Source organism: Eleutherodactylus coqui, chromosome 7, assembly GCF_035609145.1.
Source record: "Eleutherodactylus coqui strain aEleCoq1 chromosome 7, aEleCoq1.hap1, whole genome shotgun sequence".
Lineage (NCBI taxonomy): Eukaryota > Metazoa > Chordata > Amphibia > Anura > Eleutherodactylidae > Eleutherodactylus > Eleutherodactylus coqui.
This window is the reverse complement of record NC_089843.1, coordinates 24039108-24050601: the sequence shown is the minus strand read 5'-3', so window position 1 is coordinate 24050601 and position 11494 is coordinate 24039108. Positions and strand designations below refer to the sequence as shown.

The following is an 11494-nucleotide window of genomic DNA, read 5'->3' as shown; positions in this document are numbered from 1 at the left end:
GTACTGTTGGGGATTTAATAATCGTGTACCGCACAGACCTACAAACTGTAAGATGAAGCTATAGAGCATAAATACAGACACTTTTTCACCCCGCCTAGGACCTCATTCGGATGCCCACATCCATGTCCTCATCCACAACCCTTACCCCTAATGTTGATCATGTTGTATAATGCACTGCGTCAAAATGCTACGCAAACAGCGAGGTATTTTGCGTATGCTTTAAACCAAAAATAGACAGTGTAAAATGCATACAGTCTTGTACATGGTGTGGATCGACTGGACACACACAGGGGTATTTTGCGTACGCTTTAAGTCAAAAATAGACAGTGTAAAATGTGTACAGTCTAGTTATATAGTGTGGATCGACAGGAAACACACAGGAGGGTTTTGCATATGCTTTAAGCCAAAAATTATCAGTGTCAAATGTGTACAGTCTTGTTATATAGTGCGGATCGAGCGGACACAGACTAAGGGTATTTTGCGTACGCTTTAGGCCAGAAATAGATGTCACTTTTCCCGCGCAGTCACAGTTAAACATATCGCTGCAAGCTCGGCGGTTCCGGCTCTCTGGCGGCGGCGTGCTGCATGGTGGCGCCCCAGCACGAGGGTGATGCTGCGGCGGCCGCGGAGCAGGAGGATGACGACTACGACGATGAGGACGACGACGATCTGCTGATGATGATGACGACCTCGGTGATCCTCCTGCAGAAAACTGCACCGGTCACCGCCAAGCAGAATGTGCTGCAGACATTCTTCTCCCACCTTGGGCACTTCTCCTATGACAAAGCCAAGGACAACGTGGAGTGGGAGAAGGAGGCCAACAAGAGCATGGGAGCCTCGTGGTCCTCCATGCTGGCTGCTCTGGCGCATTTGGTGGCCGCTGAGAAGGCGTATCACAGCATGAGCCTCCTGGGGCAGAAGCAGGGTGATCAGTTGTTCTTCAGTAGAAAGGACTCTATCAGAACGAATGATACCTCATTGTACAATGAACTGAAGAAAATCGTCACAACTGGTAGAAATGCCACTGGCGGCACCGCTCCTCACCTGGAAGAACTGCTCTCGCATCTCTCAGAACAGCTCTGCTACTTTATTCAGGCTCGGATGGACACACTGAGCAGTCAGAAGTTTGTGAACACCGAGGAACTTGTGAACATCTTGGAGGCCACTTAAAGAAGTACAGATATTTGAATAACAAAAAGAGACCAAAAAACACCTTTTCGGGGGGCAATTTCAGAAGGCGGTGCAGCCACCATATCTCTTCTCATGGCTCCTTAAAGGGGTTGTCCCGCGCCGAAACGGGTTTTTTTTGTTTTTTAATAGCCCTCCCGTTCAACGCGAGACAAACCCGATGCAGGAATAAAAAAAAAAAACGGCCAGTACTTACCCGAATCCCCGCGCTCCGGCGACTTCTTACTTACCTAAGTAAGATGGCCGCCGGGATCTTCACCCATGGTGCACCGTGCGGTGCACCGTGCAGTCCATTGCCGATTCCAGACTCCTGATTGGCTGGAATCGGGACACGTGACGGGGCGGAGCTACGAGAAGCCGCTCTCCGGCACGAGCAGCCCCATTCAGAAAGGAAGAAGACCGGACTGCGCAAAAAAAAAAATTAGACGGCACCATGGAGACGAGGACGCTAGCAACGGAACAGGTAAGTGAATAACTTCTGTATGGCTCATAATTAATGCACAATGTACATTACAAAGTGCATTAGTATGGCCATACAGAAGTGTATACCCCCACTTTGATTCGCGGGACAACCCCTTTAAATTTAAGAATATCCTGCTTGCCAAGTTTAGCTTCTATTCCCACAAAGCTCTAAGGCAACAGACCTCAGAGATGAAGACGCTCACAGCTAAAACGAATCCAGATTACTTTGGAAAAATATCTAACTTCATTAGAAAATATGATGCTGTAAACGTTTCCTTAATTTTTGACAACCGAGGATCAGAAGGTTTTCAGAGTCATGGCTACCATCACTCCGATTCCTACAGAGAAGCCCCTAAAGGGGTCGACCAATATCCTACAGTAGTATTGCTACCATTTGAGAGACCTGCTGTTCACTGGCCAAATGTTATAATGATAATGACTGATAATGTCACTTCTATGACAAGAAAGTACAGAGCACATATTTTCTGGCACGATCTGAGCCACATTTTACCATTCTGATTATTTTTGATTCAAAGAAATCGGAGAGAGACTCCCACTTTGTATCTTTTCTAAACAGGCCAGAAATAGACAGTGTAAAATGTGTACAGTCTTGTTATATAGTGTGGATCTACAGGACACACACTTGGGCCTATTCCTATATAGTCTGTGTACACCAGTAGCAGTATACTGTATAGAACCAGTAACAGTATGCAGTATACAGCCGGGATGCTTGTGAATGCTTTGTGCGCACTACTGGTCCCAGGAAGCCAAATTGATGCTGCAGAAAAGTGGATTTGTTGTCCTAAAAAGGACTGTTGGGTTCTTTGAAAATGGATCCCTGCCTAAACGCTCCTTCTAACCTACATTACCGCTTTCCTTCATTTACAGCAGCTCTGTCCCTCAGCTAATCCAGCCTCCGTGTGAGGCAAGCATCAGATTACCTGAGTTTTTTTGATCCTAGGTCACCTGATCTGGCCAGCCCCTCACTGATCTTGATGGGCACATGGTTGGCACGTCGTAGCAGGAGGTGGCAAAGCCTTCCCTGCATGTTTATTGGCTAAAAATGCCGCTACACATGTGGGGAGGAGAGGGTGAAATTTTCTCGAACACCGCGTGGAGCTCGCTCGAGTTATGAGTACTTTCGAGTATGCCAATGCTCAAACGAGCATCAAGCTCGGATGAGCATGCTCGCTCATCTCTATTTACATCACATTTATGATAGTTTTAGACACTTTAGGGCACTTTTGTGCAGCATCAACTAGGCCTCACAGGAAAAGGCATGCCCTAAGTGTGACATTGTGTGCTAACAGTCGCATCACTATTGTTGCACTAATATATGGTGTAAACTAAGCCAATAGGTGGTATAAATGTACAATAACTACAAGCTAATCAGAAAAAGTACTCCACAACAGCTCCACATGAATACAGAACCATATAAAGGATAGATATACCAATCGGGTGTTCTTCATCGGATGATTTCACACCAAAATCCCAATATGTTTTGCTTACAATACAGTCCCACATCTGTGGTGACTCTGCAGCAGTACAATCTACAAGTCTACAAGTATCCAGACAAGCAGCCACCTCCAAGCAGGACAGACTAACAGCATTTTCATAAAGGAAAAAAACAACAAAAAGGGGAACCAGAAAGGCACTTGGTTGGAATATAATGTATAATAATGATGTGTCAGTAAGAACAATTGAAAAATTATTTTTCTTACATCTGTAAGTGGAGAGGAAAAGTACAAATTCTCACCTCTCTCTGAAAAAAACAGCCTGAGGGCACCCACCCACTTGCCTTTTTTCACGCGTTATAGCTTTCTTTTTTTTTCATGTTATATTGCTGCTTTTTTTCCACGCAATTGTCAATGGGACTTTCTAATGTTAAAAACGCACCAACTTGCAAAGCGTTTTTAACATTAGAAAGTCCCATTGACAATCGCTTGAAAAAAAGGCAAGCTATAACGCGTGAAAAAAAGGCAAGTGGGTGGGAGCCCTTAAAGGGAGTTGTCCAAACTTTTCTTCCATAACCGTAGAACATAACTCCAGCTCAACATGTTTTGGAGATATTCATCACTAATCCCCTTTATTAGTAGTAAGATAAAACGTTAAATCACAAGCACATAAACAGTAATCCAGTATGCTAAATGAAATGCATCTCACTGCCTTGAGGGAGCCTGGAATAGTCTATAACAGTGGTGGCGAACCTATGGCACGTGTGCCCGAGGCGGCACGCAGAGCCCTTCTGGCTGCTTACCACGTTAGTGAATACCAGCAGGGGCCACGGCTACCCTGCTGGTCTTCACTCAACTGCACTGATCCTGACGCACACTGTGACATCGGTGTGCAGCTGGGACCCTCTTCCACCTCTCCTGACGTCTCCTCTTAGGATCCATAAGAAAAGGGGGAGGAGGCGTCTGACATCACACTGACGTTACAGTGTGCACCTGGGATCAGCGTTTCCACAAGGAGGAGGGGGCAAGTATATGGGTCTCAGGGGTGCACTATTCCTACTGAAGCAACTGTGGGAGTTACTATTACTACTGGGGCTGCTGTTGGGGGCATTGTTACTACTGGGGCGACAGTGGGGTGTCACTATTACTACTGGGGCCGCTGTGGGATGTCGCTATTACAACTGGGGCCGCTGTGGGATGTCACTATTACTACTGGGGCCGCTGTGGAATGTCACTAGTACTACAGAGGCCGCTGTGGGGTGTCACTATTACCACAGGAGCTGCTGTAGGATGTCACTATTACTACTGGGGCCGCTGTTGGATGTCACTAGTACTACTTGGGCAGCTGTGGGATGTCACTATTACTACTGGGATCGCTGTGGGGTGTCACTATTACTACTGGGGCCACTGTGAGATGTCACTATTACTACTGGGGCCACTGTGGGGTGTCACTATTACTATTGAGTCTACTGTGGGGGTCACTATTACTACTGTGGCTGCTGTAGGGGGCACTATTACTACTGTGGCCAATGTGAGATGTCACTATTATTACAGGGGCCACTGTGGGATGTCACTAGTACTACTGGGGCCGCTTTGGGGTGTCACCAGTACTACAGAGGCCGCTATGGGGTGTCACTATTACCACAGCGGCTGCTGTAGGATGTCACTATTACTACTGGGGCCGCTGTGGGATATCACTAGTACTACAGAGGCTGCTATGTGATGTCACTATTACTGCTGGGGCTGCTGTGGGATGTCACTATTACTGCTGGGGCTGCTGTGGGATGTCACTAGTACTTCTGAGTCTACTGTGGGGGTCACTATTACTACTGTGGCTGCTGTAGGGGGCATTATTACTACTGTGGCCACTGTGAGATGTCACTATTATTACGGGGGCCACTGTGGGATGTCACTAGTACTACTGGGGCCACTTTGGGGTGTCACCAGTACTACAGAGGCCGCTGTGGGGTGTCACTATTATCACAGGGGCTGCTGTAGGATGTCACTATTATTACTGGGGCCACTGTGGATGTCACTATTACTACAGGGGCCGCTGTTGGATGTCACTAGTACTACTTGGGCCGCTGTGGGATGTCACTATTACTACTGGGATCGCTGTGGGGTGTCACTATTACTACTGGGGCCACTGTGAGATTTCACTATTACTACTGGGGCCACTGTGGGTTGTCACTATTACTATTGAGGCTACTGTGGGGGTCACTATTACTACTGGGGCTGCTGTAGGGGGCACTATTATTACTGGGGCCACTGTGGGATGTCACTATTACTACAGGGGCCGCTGCTGGATGTCACTAGTACTATTGGGGCCGCTGTGGATGTCACTTTTACCACAGGGGCAGCTGAAGGATGTCACTATTACCACAGATGCTGCTGTGGGATGTCACTAGTGCTAGGGAGGCTGCTGTGGGATGTTACTATTACTACTGGGGCCGCTGTGGGGTGTCACTATTACTACTGGGACTGCTGTAGGGGACACTATTACTACTGGGGCCTCTGTGTAATGTCTCTATTACAAGAGGGGCTGCTGTGGGATGTCACTAGTACTACTGGGGCCGCTTTGGGGTGTCACCAGTAGTACAGAGGCCGCTCTGGGGTGTCACTATTACCACAGGGGCTGCTGTAGGATGTCACTATTACTACTGGGGCTGCTGTGGGATATCACTAGTACTACAGAGGCTGCTGTGGGATGTCACTATTACTACTGGGGCCACTGCGGGATGTCACTATTACTACTGGGGCCGCTGTGGGATGGCACTATTACTACTGGGATCGCTGTGGGGTGTCACTATTACTACTGGGGCCGCTGTGAGATGTCACTATTACTACTGGGGCCACTGTGGGGTTTCACTATTACTATTGAGGCTACTGTGGGGGTCACTATTACTACTGGGGCTGCTGTAGGGGGCACTATTATTGCTGGAGCCACTGTGGGATGTCACTATTACTACAGGGGCCGCTGTGGGATGTCACTATTACCACAGAAGCTGCTGTGGGATGTCACTAGTACTAGAGAGGCTGCTGTGGGATGTTACTATTACTACTGGGGCTGCTGTGGGGTGTCACAATTACTATTGAGCCTACTGTGGGGGGCACTATTACTACTGGGGCTGCTGTAGGGGACACTATTACTACTGGGGCCTCTGTGCAATGTCTCTATTTCCAGAGGGGCTGCTGTGGGATGTCACTAGTACTAGAGAGGCTGCTGTGGGATGTCACTATTACTACTGGCGCCGCTGTGGGATGTCACTATTACTACCGGGATCGCTGTGTGGTGTCACTATTACTACTGGGGCTGCTGTGAGATGTCACTATTACTACTGGGGCCGCTGTGAGATGTCACTATTACTATTGAGGCTAATGTGGGCGTCACTATTACTACTGGGGCTGCTGTAGGGGGCACTATTATTACTGGGGCCACTGTGGGGTGTTACTATTACTACAGGGGCCACTGTTGGATGTCACTAGTACTACTGGGACCGCTGTGGGACGTCACTATTAGCACAGGGGCTGCTGCTGCATGTCACTATTACCACAGGGGCTGCTGTGGGATGTCACTAGTGCTAGAGAGGCTGCTGTGGGGTGTCACTATTACTACTGGGGCTGCTGAAGGGCACACTATTACTACTGGGGCATCTGTGTATTGTCTCTATTACCAGAGGGGCTGCTGTGGAATGTCACTAGTACTAGAGAGGCTGCTGTGGGATGTCACTATTACTACTGGGGCCGCTGTGGGATGTCACTATTACTACTGGGGCCGCTGTGGGATGTCACTATTACTACTGGGATTGCTGTGAGATGTCACTATTAATACTGGGGCCGCTGTGAGATGTCTCTATTACCACTGGGGCCACTGTGGGGTTTCACTATTACTATTAAGGCTACTGTGGGGGTCACTATTACTACTGGGGCTGCTGTAGGGGGCACTATTATTACTGGGGCCACTGTGGGGTGTCACTATTACTACTGGGATTGCTGTCGGGTGTCACTATTAATACTGGGGCTGCTGTGAGATGTCTCTATTACCACTGGGGCCACTGTGGGGTTTCACTATTACTATTAAGGCTACTGTGGGGGTCACTATTACTACTGGGGCTGCTGTAGGGGGCATTATTACTACTGTGGCCACTGTGAGATGTCACTATTATTACAGGGGCCACTGTGGGATGTCACTAGTACTACTCGGGCCGCTTTGGGGTGTCACCAGTACTACAGAGGCCGCTGTGGGGTGTCACTATTACCACAGGGGCTGCTGTAGGATGTCACTATTACTACTGGGGCTGCTGTGGGATATCACTAGTACTACAGAGGCTGCTGTGGGATGTCACTATTACTGCTGGGGCCGCTGTGGGATGTCACTATTACTACCGGGGCCGCTGTGGGATGTCACTAGTACTACTGAGACTACTGTGAGGGTCACTATTACTAGTGTGGCTGCTGTAGGGGGCACTATTACTACTGTGGCCACTGTGAGATGTCACTATTATTACAGGGGCCACTGTGGGATGTCACTAGTACTACTGGGGCCATTTTGGGGTGTCACCAGTACTACAGAGGCCGCTGTGTGGTGTCACTATTACCACAGGGGCTGCTGTAGGATGTCACTATTACTACTGGGGCTGCTGTGGGATATCACTAGTACTACAGACGCTGCTGTGGGATGTCACTATTACTGCTGGGGCCGCTGTGGGATGTCACTATTACTACTGGGGCCGCTGTGGGATGTCACTATTACTACTGGGGTCGCTGTGGGATGTCACTATTACTACTGGGATCGCAGTGGGGTGTCACTATTACTACTGGGGCCGCTGTGAGATGTCACTATTACTACTGGGGCCACTGTGGGGTGTCACTATTACTATTGAGGCTACTGTGGGGGTCACTATTTCTACTGGGGCTGCTGTAGGGGGCACTATTATTACTGGGGCCACTGTGGGATGTCACTATTACTACAGGGGCCGCTGTTGGATGTCACTAGTACTACTAGGGACACTGTGGAATGTCACTAGTACTACTGAGGTTACTGTGGGTGTCACTATTACTACTGGGGCTGCTGTGGGATGTCACTAGTACTACTGAGGCTGCTGTGGGATGTCACTATTACTACTGGGGCACCTGTGGGATGTCACTAGTACTACTGAGTCTACTGTGGGGGTCACTATTACTACTGAGGCTGCTGTAGGGGGCACTATTACTACTGTGGCCACTGTGAGATGTCACTATTATTACAGTGGCCACTGTGGGATGTAACTAGTACTGCTGGAGCCACTTTGGGGTGTCACCAGTACTACATAGGCCGCTGTGTGGTGTCACTATTACCACAGGGGCTGCTGTAGGATGTCACTATTACTACTGGGGCTGCTGTGGGATATCACTAGTACTACAGAGGCTGCTGTGGGATGTCACTATTACTGCTGGGGCCGCTGTGGGATGCCACTATTACTACTGGGGCCGCTGTGGGATGTCACTAGTACTACTGAGACTACTGTAGGGGTCACTATTACTACTGTGGCTGCTGTAGGGGGCACTATGACGACTGTGGACACTGTGAGATGTCACTATTATTACAGGGGCCACTGTGAGATGTCACTAGTACTACTGGGGCCGTTTTGGGGTGTCACCAGTACTACAGAGACCGCTGTGGGGTGTCACTATTACCACAGGGGCTGCTGTAGGATGTCACTATTACTACTGGGGCTGCGGCGGGATGTCACTAGTACTAGAGAGGCTGCTGTGGGATGTTACTATTACTACTGGGGCCGCTGTGGGATGTCACTATTATTACTGGGATCGCTGCGGGATGTCACTATTACTACTGGGATCGCAGTGGAGTGTCACTACTACTACTGGGGCCGCTGTGAGATGTCACTATTACTACTGGGGCCACTGTGGGATGTCACTATTACTATTGAGGCTACTGTGGGGGTCACTATTACTACTGGGGCTGCTGTAGGGGGCCCTATTATTACTGGGGCCACTGTGGGGTGTCACTATTACTACAGGGGCCGCTGTTGGATGTCACTAGTACTACTGGGGCCGCTGTGGGATGTCACTTTTACCACAGAGGCTGCTGCAGGATGTCACTATTACCACAGGGGCTGCGGTGGGATGTCACTAGTACTAGAGAGGCTGCTGTGGGATGTTACTATTACTACTGGGGCCGATGTGGGGTGTCACTATTACTACTAGGGCTGCTGTGCGGTGTCATATTACTATTGAGGCTACTGTGGGGGGCACTACTACTACTGGGGCTGCTGTAGGGGACACTATTACTACCGGGGCCTCTTTGTAATGTCTCTATTACCAGAAGGGCTGCTGTGGGATGTCACTAGTACTAGAGAGGCTGCTGTGGGATGTCACTATTACTACTGGGGCCACTGTGAGTTGTCACTATTACTACTGTGGCCGCTGTGGGATGTCACTAGTACTACTGAGTCTACTGTGTGGGGCAGTATTACTACTGGGGCTGCTGTGGGATGTCACTAGTACTACTGAGGCTGCTGTGGGATGTCACTATTACTACTGGGGCCGCTGTGGGATGTTACTATTACTACTGGGGTCACTGTGGAATGTCACTAGTACCACTGAGGTTACTGTGGGGGTCACTATTACTACTGGGGCTGCTGTAGGGCACACTATTATTAGTGAGGTCACTGTGGAATGTCACTATTGCTACATGGGCCACTGTGGGATGTCACTGGTACTACTGGGGCCGCTGTGGGATGTCCCTATTATACTGGCGGCTGCTGTGGGATGTAACTAATACTTCTGGGGCTGCTGTGGGACGTCGCTATTACTACTGTGGGATGTCACTAATATTGCTGGGGCCACTGTGGGGGATCACTGTTACCGTTGGGGCCACCGTGGGGGTCACTATTACAGCCGGGGTATCTTTACACGTGGCAGAAATTACCGTGGCACACTCTGCAGCATTTCCGCATGCAAAAGGCTGCCAAAATCTGCACCCTGTCTATTTTGAAGCTGCCCCAACCTTTTTATAGCGACGGAGGTAAAAATCATACGTCTTGATAAGCCCTGCCCCCTGACGTGTTGGCACTTTGTGATAAATAAGTGGGTTTGGGGGTTACAGTTTGGGCACTCAGTCTATAAAAGGTTCGCCGTCACTGGTCTATAAGTATGTAAAACTGCTGTGTGCGTCACCCTACCAATGATGGGAAACACTCCAACCGATGTTTTTCCCTGTGGAACACAGTATACATATCTAAGCAATCTAAGGATTGGTTGAATATCAGATGAAAGCACACCAGCTGATTGTCTCTGTATCATTTCTGTAGGACCAGTGTGTTCCACTGTGGAACACATCACCTGATGGCCTCACACTTTTGATAGTGGTACAAGCTAGGTTTGATTTGGAGTACTGGATAACTATATCAAGGTGACTAGTGGTGAATATCTTTGAAACACGTTGAGTTTAAGTTTTAGAGTTATGGATTTTTCCTTTTGAGTCATTATAAGGCTAATTTCTTCAGAGAGGTGATGAGGGGGCTTGGGCTTCTCCTTTCTCCCTGCAGATGTTAGGAAATTAATTTCTCTAATTACTTTTGCTTACATTCATTGCTATGTATTCAAACTAAGTGCCTAACCATGCTCCTTCTAAAAAAGAATTGTGCCATATATTCCTAATTCATTAAAAATTAACTAATTTTAACTGTGACTTTGCTTTGTTGCAGTGATAAATCTGAGGGACTAATTCAAAGATTTGCTTACTGTCTGTTTTTATCTAGACTTGTAACCATAACATCTACACCTAGAGAAAAGAAGGCTTCAGCATCCTCATAGACAGGGATTCTTCACTGTAGGATCAGTGAGACTGTGGAACTCCCTGCTACAATATATTGCAATGGTTGAGTCATTGAACAAGTTCAAGAGGAGCCTGGAGCCTGAATTTTAGAGATGGATCGGTGATCCAGGTATCTATTTACAAGATACATGTACTAGATTACTGGTAATGAATAAGGGATCAAGGAATTTATTCCGATTGCCTTATTGGATCGAAGAATGACTTTTTCCCTGATGTATGGTATTTTAGCATCTGACTAGAGATGCGCGAGCGTACTCGCTAAGGCAAATTACTCGAGTGAGTATTGCTCCTCTCAAAAAATTCGGGGACTGGTGGGGGTGACCGGTGAGTTGTGGGAGTGAGCAGGGGGGAGCGGGGAGGGAGAGAGTGATCTGCTCCCCATTCCTACCCGCTCTTCCCCGCCCCCCGCCAGCACCCAAATCTTTAGAGACGAGCGGGTAGGTACTCGCAAAAGGCAATACTCGCTCGAGTAATTTGCCTTAGCGACTACGCTCACTCATCTCTACATCTGACTCATAGGAGTCTTTTCCATCCTCTGGATCAATACTCT

The 11494-nt window shown here is 48.5% G+C and overlaps 1 pseudogene; it reads left to right on the top strand.

Moving 5' to 3' along the window:
• The first annotated feature begins 585 nt into the window (after positions 1-585).
• Positions 586-3268, top strand: LOC136573440 (KICSTOR subunit 2-like; annotated as a pseudogene).
• Positions 3269-11494: the final 8226 nt, after the last annotated feature.